This window comes from Lolium rigidum, chromosome 6 (genome assembly GCF_022539505.1).
Source record: "Lolium rigidum isolate FL_2022 chromosome 6, APGP_CSIRO_Lrig_0.1, whole genome shotgun sequence".
Taxonomy (NCBI): domain Eukaryota; kingdom Viridiplantae; phylum Streptophyta; class Magnoliopsida; order Poales; family Poaceae; genus Lolium; species Lolium rigidum.
Window position 1 is genome coordinate 207,924,990 of NC_061513.1, and position 11,629 is coordinate 207,936,618.

Consider the following 11,629-nt stretch of genomic DNA (forward strand, 5'->3'; position numbering starts at 1 on the left):
ATGGAGGCATGAACCCACTATCGAGCATAAATACTCCCTCTTGGAGTTAAGAGTAAAAACTTGGCCAGGGCCTCTACTAATAACGGAGAGCATGCAAGATCATAAACAACACATAGGTAATAGATTGATAATCAACATAACATAGTATTCTCTATCCATCGGATCCCGACAAACACAACATATAGAATTACAGATAGATGATCTTAATCATGTTAGGCAGCTCACAAGATCCGACAATGAAGCACATGAGGAGAAGACAACCATCTAGCTACTGCTATGGACCCATAGTCCAGGGGTGAACTACTCACTCATCACTCCGGAGGCGACCATGGCGGTGAAGAGTCCTCCGGGAGATGATTCCCCTCTCCGGCGGGGTGCCGGAGGCGATCTCCAAAATCCCCGAGATGGGATTGGCGGCGGCGGCGTCTCGATAAGGTTTTCCGTATCGTGGCTCTCGATGCGGGGGTTTCGCGACGAAGGCTTTAAGTAGGCGGAAGGGCAACGCGGGGGGCCACACGAGGGCCCCACACGCCAGGGCCGCGCGGCCAAGGGCCAGGCCGCGCCGTCCTGTTGTGTCGGCGCCTCGTGGCCCCACTTCCTTTCCCCCTCGGTCTTCTGGAAGCTTCGTGCAAAAATAGGACCCTGGGCGTTGATTTCGTCCAATTCCGAGAATATTTCCTTTGTAGGATTTCTGAAACCAAAAACAGCGAGAAAACAACAACCGGCTCTTCGGCATCTCGTTAATAGGTTAGTGCCGGAAAATGCATAAATACGACATATAATGTGTATAAAACATGTAGATATCATCAATAATGTGGCATGGAACATAAGAAATTATCGATACGTCGGAGACGTATCAGGGGTTTCGCGACGAAGGCTTTAAGTAGGCGGAAGGGCAGGTCAGGAGGCGTCACGAGGGGCCCACACAACAAGCCGGCGCGGCTAGGGCCCAGGCCGCGCCGCCTTGTTGTGTCGCCACCTCGTGGCCCCACTTCGTTTCCTCTCCGATCTTCTGGAAGCTTCGTGCAAAAATAGGACCCTGGGCGTTGATTTCGTCCAATTCCGAGAATATTTCCTTACTAGGATTTCTGAAACCAAAAACAGCGAGAAAACAACAACCGGCTCTTCGGCATCTCGTCAATAGGTTAGTGCCGGAAAATGCATAATAATGACATATAATGTGTATAAAACATGTGAGTATCATCATAAAAGTAGCATGGAACATAAGAAATTATAGATACGTTTGGGACGTATCAAGCATCCCCAAGCTTAGTTCCTACTCGCCCTCGAATAGGTAAACGATAACAAAGATAATTTCTGAAGTGACATGCTATCATAATCTTGATCGTACTATTGTAAAGCATATGAGATGAATGCAGCGATTCGAAGCAATGATGAAGATAATGAGTAAACAAATAAATCATATAGCAAAGACTTTTCATGAATAATACTTTCAAGACAAGCATCAATAAGACTTGCATAAGAGTTACTCATAAAGCAATAAATTCGAAGTACAAGCATTGAAGCAACACAAAGGAAGATAAAGTTTTAGCGGTTGCTTTCAACTTCAACATATATATATCTCATGGATAATTGTCAACACAAAGCAATATAACAAGTGCAATAAGTAAACATGTAAGAATCAATGCACACAGTTGATACAAGTGTTTGCTTCTGGGATAGAAAGAATAGGCAAACTGACTCAACAATAAAGTAAAAGATAGGCCCTTCGCAGAGGAAGCATTGATTACTATATTTGTGCTAGAGCTTTTCATTTTGAAAACAAGAAACAATTTTGTCAACGGTAGTAATAAAGCATATGTGTTATGTATAAGACATCTTATAAGTTGCAAGCCTCATGCATAGTATAATAATAGTGCTTGCACCTTGTCCTAATTAGCTTGGATTAACACGGATTATCATTGCATAGCATATGTTTCAACCAAGTGTCACAAAGGGGTACCTCTATGCCACCTGTACAAAGGTCTAAGGAGAAAGCTCGCATTGGATTTCTCGCTTTTGATTATTCTCAACTTAGACATCCATACCGGGACAACATAGACAACGAGATAATGGACTCCTCTTTAATGCATAAGCATTCAACAACAGTTAATATTCTCATAAGAGATTGAGGATTAGTTGTCCACACTGAAACTTCCACCATGAATCATGGCTTTAGTTAGCGGCCCATTGTTCTTCTCTAACAGTATGCATACTCAAACCATATGATCATGAAAATCGCCCTTACTTCAGACAAGACGAACATGCGTAGCAACTCACATGATATTCAACAAAGGTAAAAGAGTTGATGGCGTCCCCAGAAACATGGTTACCGCACAACAAGCAACTTAATAAGAAATAAGACACATAAGTACATATTCTTCACCACAATAGTTTTTAAGGCTATTTGTCCCATGAGCTATGTATTGCAAAGACAAAGGAATAGAAATTTAAAGGTAGCACTCAAGTAATGTACTTTGGAATGGCGGAGAAATACCATGTAGTAGGTAGGTATGGTGGACACAAATGGCATGGTTATTGGCTCAAGGATTTGGATGCACGAGAAGAATTCCTCTCAATACAAGTCTAGGCTAGCAAGGTTGTTTGAAGCAAACTCAAGTATAAAAGGTGCAGAAAAGCTCACATATGAATATATTGTAACTATTATAAGACTTTACATTGTCTCCTTGTTGTTCAAACACCTCAACCAGAAAATATCTAGACTCTAGACATCAATCATGCAAACCAAATTTTAACAAGCTCTATGTAGTTATTCATTAATGAGTACAAGGTACATGATGCAAGAGCTTAAACATGATCTATATGAGCACAACAATTGCCAAGTATCACATTATTCAAGACATTATACCATTTACCACATGCGGCATTTTCCGTTTCCAACCATATAACAATGAATGAAGTAGTTCAACTTTCGCAATGAACATTAAAGATGAAGCTAAGAACATATTTGTTCATACGAAACAGCGGAGCGTGTCTCTCTCCCAAACAAAGAATGCTAGGATCCGATTTTATTCAAACAAAAACAAAAAACAAAAATAAAAACAAACAGACGCTCCAAGTAAAGCACATAAGATATGACGGAATAAAAATATAGTTTCACTAGAGGAACATGATAAGTTGTCGATGAAGAAGGGATGCCTTGGGCATCCCCAAGCTTAGACGCTTGAGTCTTCTTAAAATATGCAAGGATGAACCACGGGGGCATCCCCAAGCTTTGACTTTTCACTCTTCTTGATCATATTGTATCATCCTCCTCTCTTGACCCTTAAAAACTTCCTCCACACCAAACTCGAAACAAACTCATTAGAGGGTCAGTGCATAATTCATATATTCAGAGGTGACATAATCATTCTTAACACTTCTGGACATTGCTCAAGGCTACTGAAAGTTAATGGAACAAAGAAATCCATCAAACATAGCAAAACAGGCAATGCGAAATAAAAGGCAGAATCTGTCAAAACAGAACAGTTCGTAAAGACGAATTTTAAAGTGGCACCAGACTTGCTCAGATGAAAATGCCCAAATTGAATGAAAGTTGAGTACATATCTGTGGATCACGCACGTAAATTGGCAGATTTTTTTAAATTTTCTACAGGGGCTACTGCTCAAATTCGTGACAGCAAGAAATCTGTTCCAGCGCAGCAATCCAAATCTAGTATTGGCTTTACTATCAAAGACTTTACTTGGCACAACAATGCAATAAAATAAAGATAAGGAGAGGTTGCTACAGTAGTAACAACTTTCAAGACTCAAATATAAAATAAAGGTGTAGAAGTAAAATAATAGGTTGTCTCCCATAAGCGCTTTTCTTTAACGCCTTTCAGCTAGGCGCAGAATGTGTGAATCAAGTATTATCGAGAGATGAAGCATCAACATTGGTGTTGGGAGTTTTCTCAACTATGCATTTTATCTTATCTATGTGAGTTTCAGAGGCTCCATTTTCATTATTCTTAGGTTTGCTATCCTCATCAAACAAATTTTCAGGTACAAGCCAACCATAGTTATTTTCTAGAGCGTCATTCATTCCTAGGAGCTTACAAGGTATTGTTGTCTTAATCTCCCCACCATCATTAATATTATTAGTGTACCTTACTCTCTCCATGTCCATCTTTTTAAGGATACTAGCAAAATTGGTATAAGAGCCAAGCATCTTATATTTAATAAAGATCTTTCTAGCTTCTCTTGCTACACCACCAAATTCTTTAAGAAGGGTTTCTAAAACAAAATCTTTCTTTTCCCCTTCCTCCATATCACCGAGTGTGAGAAACATGTGTTGGATTATAGGATTGAGATTAACAAATTTAGTTTCCAACATGTGTACTAAAGAAGCAACAGCAATTTCATAAGTAGGAGCAAGTTCTACCAAGTGTCTATCTTCAAAATCTTCAGCGGTACTAACATGAGTGAAAAAATCTTCTATATTATCTCTCCCAATGATAGACCCTCGTCCTACCGGTATGTCTTTTAGGGTGAACTTAGGAGGAAACATGATGAAATAAACTAAAGGTAAATAAAGTAAATGCAAGTAACTAATTTTTTTGTGTTTTTGATATAGAGAACACGACAGTAAATAAAGTAAAGCTAGCAACTAATTTTTTTGTGTTTTTGATATAGAGAGAAAACAAAGCAGTAAATAAAGTAAAGCAAAGCAAGACAAAAACAAAGTAAAGAGATTGGATGTAGAAGACTCCCCTTGCAGCGTGTCTTGATCTCCCCGGCAACGGCGCCAGAAATTTGCTTGATGCGTGTAGTTGACACGTCCGTTGGGAACCCCAAGAGGAAGGTGTGATGCGCACAGCAGCAAGTTTCCCTCAGTAAGAAACCAAGGTTTATCGAACCAGTAGGAGTCAAGAAGCACGTTGAAGGTTGATGGCGGCGGAGTGTAGTGCGGCGCAACACCGGGATTCCGGCGCCAACGTGGAACTCGCACAACACAATCACGAGAACTTTGCCCCAACGTGACGGTGAGGTTGTCAATCTCACCGGCTTGCTTTGTAAACAAAGGATTAGATGTATTGTGTGGAAGATGATTATTGTTTGCGAAGAACGAGTAAAGAACAATTGCGGTAGATTGTATTTCGAGATGTAAAGAATAGGACCGGGGTCCACAGTTCACTAGTGGTGTCTCTCCCATAAGATAGCAGATGTTGGGTGAACAAATTACGAGTTGGGCAATTGACAAATAAAGAAGGCATAACAATGCACATACATATATCATGATGAGTACTATGAGATTTAATCGGGGCATTACGACAAAGTACATAGACCGCTATCCGACATGCATCTATGCCTAAAAATTCCACCTTCGAGGTTATCATCCGAACCCCCTCCGAGTATTAGGTTGTAAACAACGAGACAATTGCATTAAGTATGGTGTGTAATGTAATCAACACAAATATCCTTAGACAAAGCATCGATGTTTTATCCCTAGTGGCAACGAGCACATCCACAACCTTAGAACTTTACGTCACTCGTCCCAGATTTAATGGAGGCATGAACCCACTATCGAGCATAAATACTCCCTCTTGGAGTCACAAGTATCAACTTGGCCAGAGCCTCTACTAGCAACGGAGAGCATGCAAGAACATAAATAACATATATGATAGATTGATAATCAACTTGACATAGTATTCAATATTCATCGGATCCCAACAAACACAACATGTAGGATTACAAATAGATGATCTTGATCATGATAGACAGACTCACAAGATCTAACATGATATCACAATGAGGAGAAGACAACCATCTAGCTACTGCTATGGACCCATAGTCCAGGGGTGAACTACTCACACATCGATCCGGAGGCGATCATGGCGATGAAGAGACCTCCGGGAGATGATTCCCTCTCCGGCAGAGTGCCGGAGGCGATCTCCTGAATCCCCCGAGATGGGATTGGCGGCGGCGGCGTCTCTGGAAGGTTTTACGTATCGTGGCACTCGGTACTGGGGGTTTCGCGACAAAGGCTTTAAGTAGGCGGAAGGGCAGGTCAGGAGGCGTCACGAGGGGCCCACACAACAGGCCGGCGCGGCCAGGGCCCAGGCCGCGCCGCCTTGTTGTGTCGCCACCTCGTGGCCCCACTTCGTTTTCTCTCTGGTCTTCTGGAAGCTTCGTGCAAAAATAGGACCCTGGGCGTTGATTTCGTCCAATTCCGAGAATATTTCCTTACTAGGATTTCTGAAACCAAAAACAACAGAAAACAGACAAGCGGCTCTTCGGCATCTCGTCAATAGGTTAGTGCCGGAAAATGCATAATAATGACATATAATGTGTATAAAACATGTGAGTATCATCATAAAAGTAGCATGGAACATAAGAAATTATAGATACGTTTGGGACGTATCAATCACTCATTTTGCAAACAATGCAAATGAAGACCAAAAATGAGTGATTTCCCATAAGAACAAGTAGATGTCAAACAAAATCCATTTAAGATCCAAATAACTCCAACTCTTCACAAAGAAGAGTGTGGTGGCCTAGGCCCACCATGTATGAGTGTTATGGTATGGCACCGCGAAGATATATCTTGGGCCCAAAACCAATACTCGTCATTGAAGCTCACATATCAACATATGATATAAAGAGAATGATTTCTTACTATCGGCATTATGGGGGAGGGATAGCTCAATAATTTAAACCGCACTCCCCCTATTTCCATGCCCGCATCTAAACCAAATAAAGTTTTGAGAGGAAGGTGTGTTTGCAAGATGGTCAAGCTATACTCCTTGAATCAATCATATTTAGCTCATTCCTCAAATAGCAAAATCTTGCTTCATCAAGAGGCTTCGTGAATATATAGGCAACTTGATCTTTGGTAGGAACATAGCATAGCTCAATATCACCACGGGTAACATGATCTCTAATAAAATGATTCCGGATGTCAATATGCTTCGTTCTTGAATGTTGCACCGGATTATAAGCAATATTGATGGCACTTTCGTTGTCACATAAAAGATGCACTTTGTCACAAGTGACACCGTATTCCTTTAAAGTTTGCCTCATCCATACCAATTGAGTGCATCCACTTGCGGCGGCAACATATTCAGCTTCAGCGGTGGAGAGAGATATACAATTTTTCTTCTTAGAAGACCAACACACTAAGGACCTGCCAAGGAATTGGCAAGCCCCGGAGGTTGATTTCCTATCATCCTTTGAAAGGACATATATCTTTTATTTGTGGTTTTGGTGTTGATGACAATAATTTTATATGATCATTTTGCTATATAAGATTTGTATGTTGTAGCGTTGATCGGTATGCCCAAAAGTTGAAGAGTTTTTGAAGATATGCTATGCTATCCTTTTGAGAATCCTTTTTTGAAGAAAGAATAGAAGAGCAAAGAAGAAAAGAGAAGAAATGAAGAAAGAAAAGAAAAGAAGAAGAAAGGTGAGGAGGGGTGGTCGCCGGCGGTGGTGCGGGCGGTACCACCGGCCACGCAGCGGCCGGAGCCTCCGGGCTAGGTACCGCCCGGGGTACCGGTTATAGCCCGAGTGGCTCAGTACATGTCCAGGGTGGTTGGAGCCCCGGCGGTACCTTGGCCGGAGGCTCCGGCCTCCCCTCCCAGCCCGCGCGCTCCAGGCCCCTCTCGGCCACGTGGCTCGCTCCGGTTGGCCGCACCGCTCGCCTAGGAGCGGTAGTACCGACCCAACCTGGCCGGTACTACCGGCCACCTCTCTCCAACGGCAGGATCGGCAGGATCTTCTCCACCAACTACTTATAGTCTTCTTCTCCAAATGGCTCAGTTGCTCACTCCTTCCCCAAAAAGCAAAACACCATTGTTGAGCCACCAAGAACACCAAATCCATCGGATCTCCTCCCTCAACCACCCAAATCCCTTGTGCTTTGGAGAATCGAAGGAGAAGACCCCGATCTACATCTTCACCGAAGCAATTTGCATTTCCCCCTCATTTGTTTGAGGGATCTCATGCTAGTGTTCCTATTTGGTTCCCTAGTTGATTTGTGTTGATGTGTTGTTGTTGATTGTTGTATTGTTACAGATTTGGGAGCCTCCAATTCAGTTGTGGATGTGTGCCCCTGATACGTCTCCGACGTATCGATAATTACTTATGTTCCATGCTACATTATTGATGATATCTACATGTTTTATACACATTATATGTCGTATTTATGCATTTTCCGGCACTAACCTATTAACAAGATGCCGAAGAGCCGATTCTTTGTTTTCTGCTGTTTTTGGTTTCAGAAATCCTAGTAAAGAAATATTCTCGGAATTGGACGAAATCAACGCCCGGGGTCCTATTTTTGCACGAAGCTTCCGGAAGACCGAGGGGAAAGGAAGTGGGGCCACGAGGCGCCGCCACAACAGGGCGGCACGGCCTAGGTCTAGGCCGCGCGGCCCTGGCGTGTGGGGCCCTCGTGTGGCCCCCCGCGTTGCCCTTCCGCCTACTTAAAGCCTCCGTCGCGAAACCCCCAGTACCGAGAGCCACGATACGGAAAACCTTACTGAGACGCTGATACGTCTCCGACGTATCGATAATTTCTTATGTTCTATGCCATATTATTGATGATACCTACATGTTTTATGAACACTTTATGTCATATTCGTGCATTTTCTGGAACTAACCTATTAACAAGATGCCGAAGAGCCGGTTCCTGTTTTCTCGCTATTTTTGGTTTCGAAATCCTAGTAACGAAATATTCTCGGAATTGGACGAAATCAAGACCCGGGGTCCTATTTTTCCCGGAGCCTTCAAGAACACCCGAGAGCCGCCGGAGGGAAGCCCCGGGGGCCCCACACCACACCGCGGCGCGGCCGGAGGGGGGCCGCGCCGCCCTATGGTGTGGGCCCCCCAGGCCCCCTCCGAGGCTGCCCTTCCGCCTATTAAAAGCCTCCGCCGCGAAAACCCTGATACGAAAAACCACGATACGGAAAACCTTCCAGAGCCGCCGCCATCGCGAAGCCAAGATGCGGGGACGGGAGTCTCGTTCCGGCACCCTGCCGGAGCGGGGAAGTGCCCCGGAAGGCTTCTCCATCAACACCGCTGCCATCTCCACCGCCATCTTCATCACCGCTGCTTGCTCCCATGAGGAGGAGTAGTTCTCCATCGAGGCTCGGGGCTGTACCGGTAGCTATGTGGTTCATCTCTCTCCTATGTGCTTCAATACAATAATCTCATGAGCTGCCTTACATGATTGAGATTCATATGATGATGCTTGTAATCTAGATGTCGTTATGCTAGTCAAGTGAATTTTACTCATGTGATCTCCGGAGACTCCTTGTCCCACGTGTGTAAAGGTGACAGTGTGTGCACCGTGTGGGTCTCTTAGGCTATATTTCACGAGAATACTTATTCACTTGTTATGAATGGCATAGTGAAGTGCTTATTTATATCTCTTTATGATTGCAATGTATTTTGTATCGCAATTTATCTATGTGCTACTCTAGCAATGTTATTAAAGTAGTTTTATTCCTCCTGCACGGTGTAATGGTGACGGTGTGTGCATCCGTGTTAGTACTTGGTTTATGCTATGATTATGATCTCTTGTAGATTATGAAGTTAACTATTGCTATGATAGTATTGATGTGTATTATTCCTCCTACATAGCATGAAGGTGACGAGTGTGCATGCTATGTTAGTACTTGGTTTAGTCGAATTGATCTTTCATGCACTCTAAGGTTATTTAAATATGAACATTGAATTGTGGAGCTTGTTAACTCCGGCATTGAGGGTTCGTGTAATCCTACGCAATGTGTTCATCATCCAACAAGAGTGTAGAGTATGCATTTATCTATTCTGTTATGTGATCAATGTTGAGAGTGTCCACTAGTGAAAGTCTAATCCCTAGGCCTTGTTCCTAAATACGCTATCGCTGCTTGTTTACTTGTTTTATCTGCGTTACTACTGCTGCGTTACTACCGCTTGTTTACTGTCCTGGGCAAAGCACTTTTACGGTGCCGTTGCTACTGCTCATATATATTCATACCACCTGTATTTCACTATCTCTTCGCCGAACTAGTACACCTATTAGGTGTGTTGGGGACACAAGAGACTTCTTGCTTTGTGGTTGCATGAGAGGGATATCTTTGACCTCTTCCTCCCTGAGATCGATAAACCTTGGGTGATCCACTTAAGGGAAACTTGCTGCTGTTCTACAAACCTCTGCTCTTGGAGGCCCAACACTGTCTACAAGAATAGAAGCTCCCGTAGACATCAAGCACTTTTACGGCGCCATTGCCGGGGAGGAAAGGTAAAAGGCACTCATACTCCGGTCCCGGGTATAAGTACTTTTCTGTTACCGTTGTGTGTGTGCTCGAAGCTATTTCCTTTAGATCCTGCAATTGCATCTTTTTGTTTCTTGTTTACACTAGTTTGGCATAATGGACAACAATGAGCTTCTTATTCTATTTCCTGATTTAAAACATGGATTGTTTGATGCGAAAATTAAAAAACCTATGAAATCTTATTTGCATGCTGGTAGTAATATTAGTATGAACGCTTTGAACACCATTGTTGATAATGATATGGAAAATTCTAAGCTTGGGGAAGCTGGTTTTCATGATCTTTTTAGTCCCCCAAGCATTGAGGAGAAATTTTTCTTTGATGATACTTTGCCTCCTATTTATGATGATTATAATGATACTGGTCTTTTGGTACCACCTACTATGGAGAGTAAATTTTGTTGTGATTATACTATGCCTCTTACACTTGATGAGAATAATAATGATAGCTACTTTGTTGAATTTGCTCCCACTACAACTAATAAAATTGATTATGCCTATGTGGAGAGTAATAATTTTATGCATGAGACTCATGATAAGAATGCTTTATGTGATAGTTATATTGTTGAGTTTGCTCATGTTGCTACTGAAAGGTATTATGAGAGAGGAAAATATGGTTGTAGAAATTTTCATGTTACTAAAACACCTCTCTATGCGCTGAAATTTTTGAAGCTATACTTGTTTTATCTCCTATGCTTGTTACTTTGCTCTTCATGAACTTGTTTATTTACAAGATTCCTATGCATAGGAAGCATGTTAGACTTAAATGTGTTTTGAATTTGCCTCTTGATGCTCTCTTTTGCTTCAACTACTATTTCTTGCGAGTGCATCATTAAAAGCTATCTGAGCCCATCTTAATGGCTATAAAGAAAGAACTTCTTGGGAGATAACCCATGTGTTATTTTACTACAGTACTTTGTTTTTATATTTGAGTCTTGGAAGTTGTTTACTACTGTAGCAACCTCTCCTTATCTTAGTTTTGTGTTTTGTTGTGCCTAGTAAAGTCTTTGATAGTAAAGTAAGTACTAGATTTGGATTACTGCGCAGTTCCAGATTTCTTTGCTGTCACGAATCTGGGTCTACCTCCCTGTAGGTAGCTCAGAAAATTAAGCCAATTTACGTGCATGATCCTCAGATATGTACGCAACTTTCATTCAATTTGAGCATTTTCATTTGAGCAAGTCTGGTGGCCTAATAAAATCCATCTTTACGGACTGTTCTGTTTTGACAGATTCTGCCTTTTATTTCGCATTGCCTCTTTTGCTATGTTGGATGAATTTCTTTGATCCATTAATGTCCAGTAGCTTTATGCAATGTCCAGAAGTGTTAAGAATGATTGTGTCACCTCTGAACATGTGAATTTTTATTAT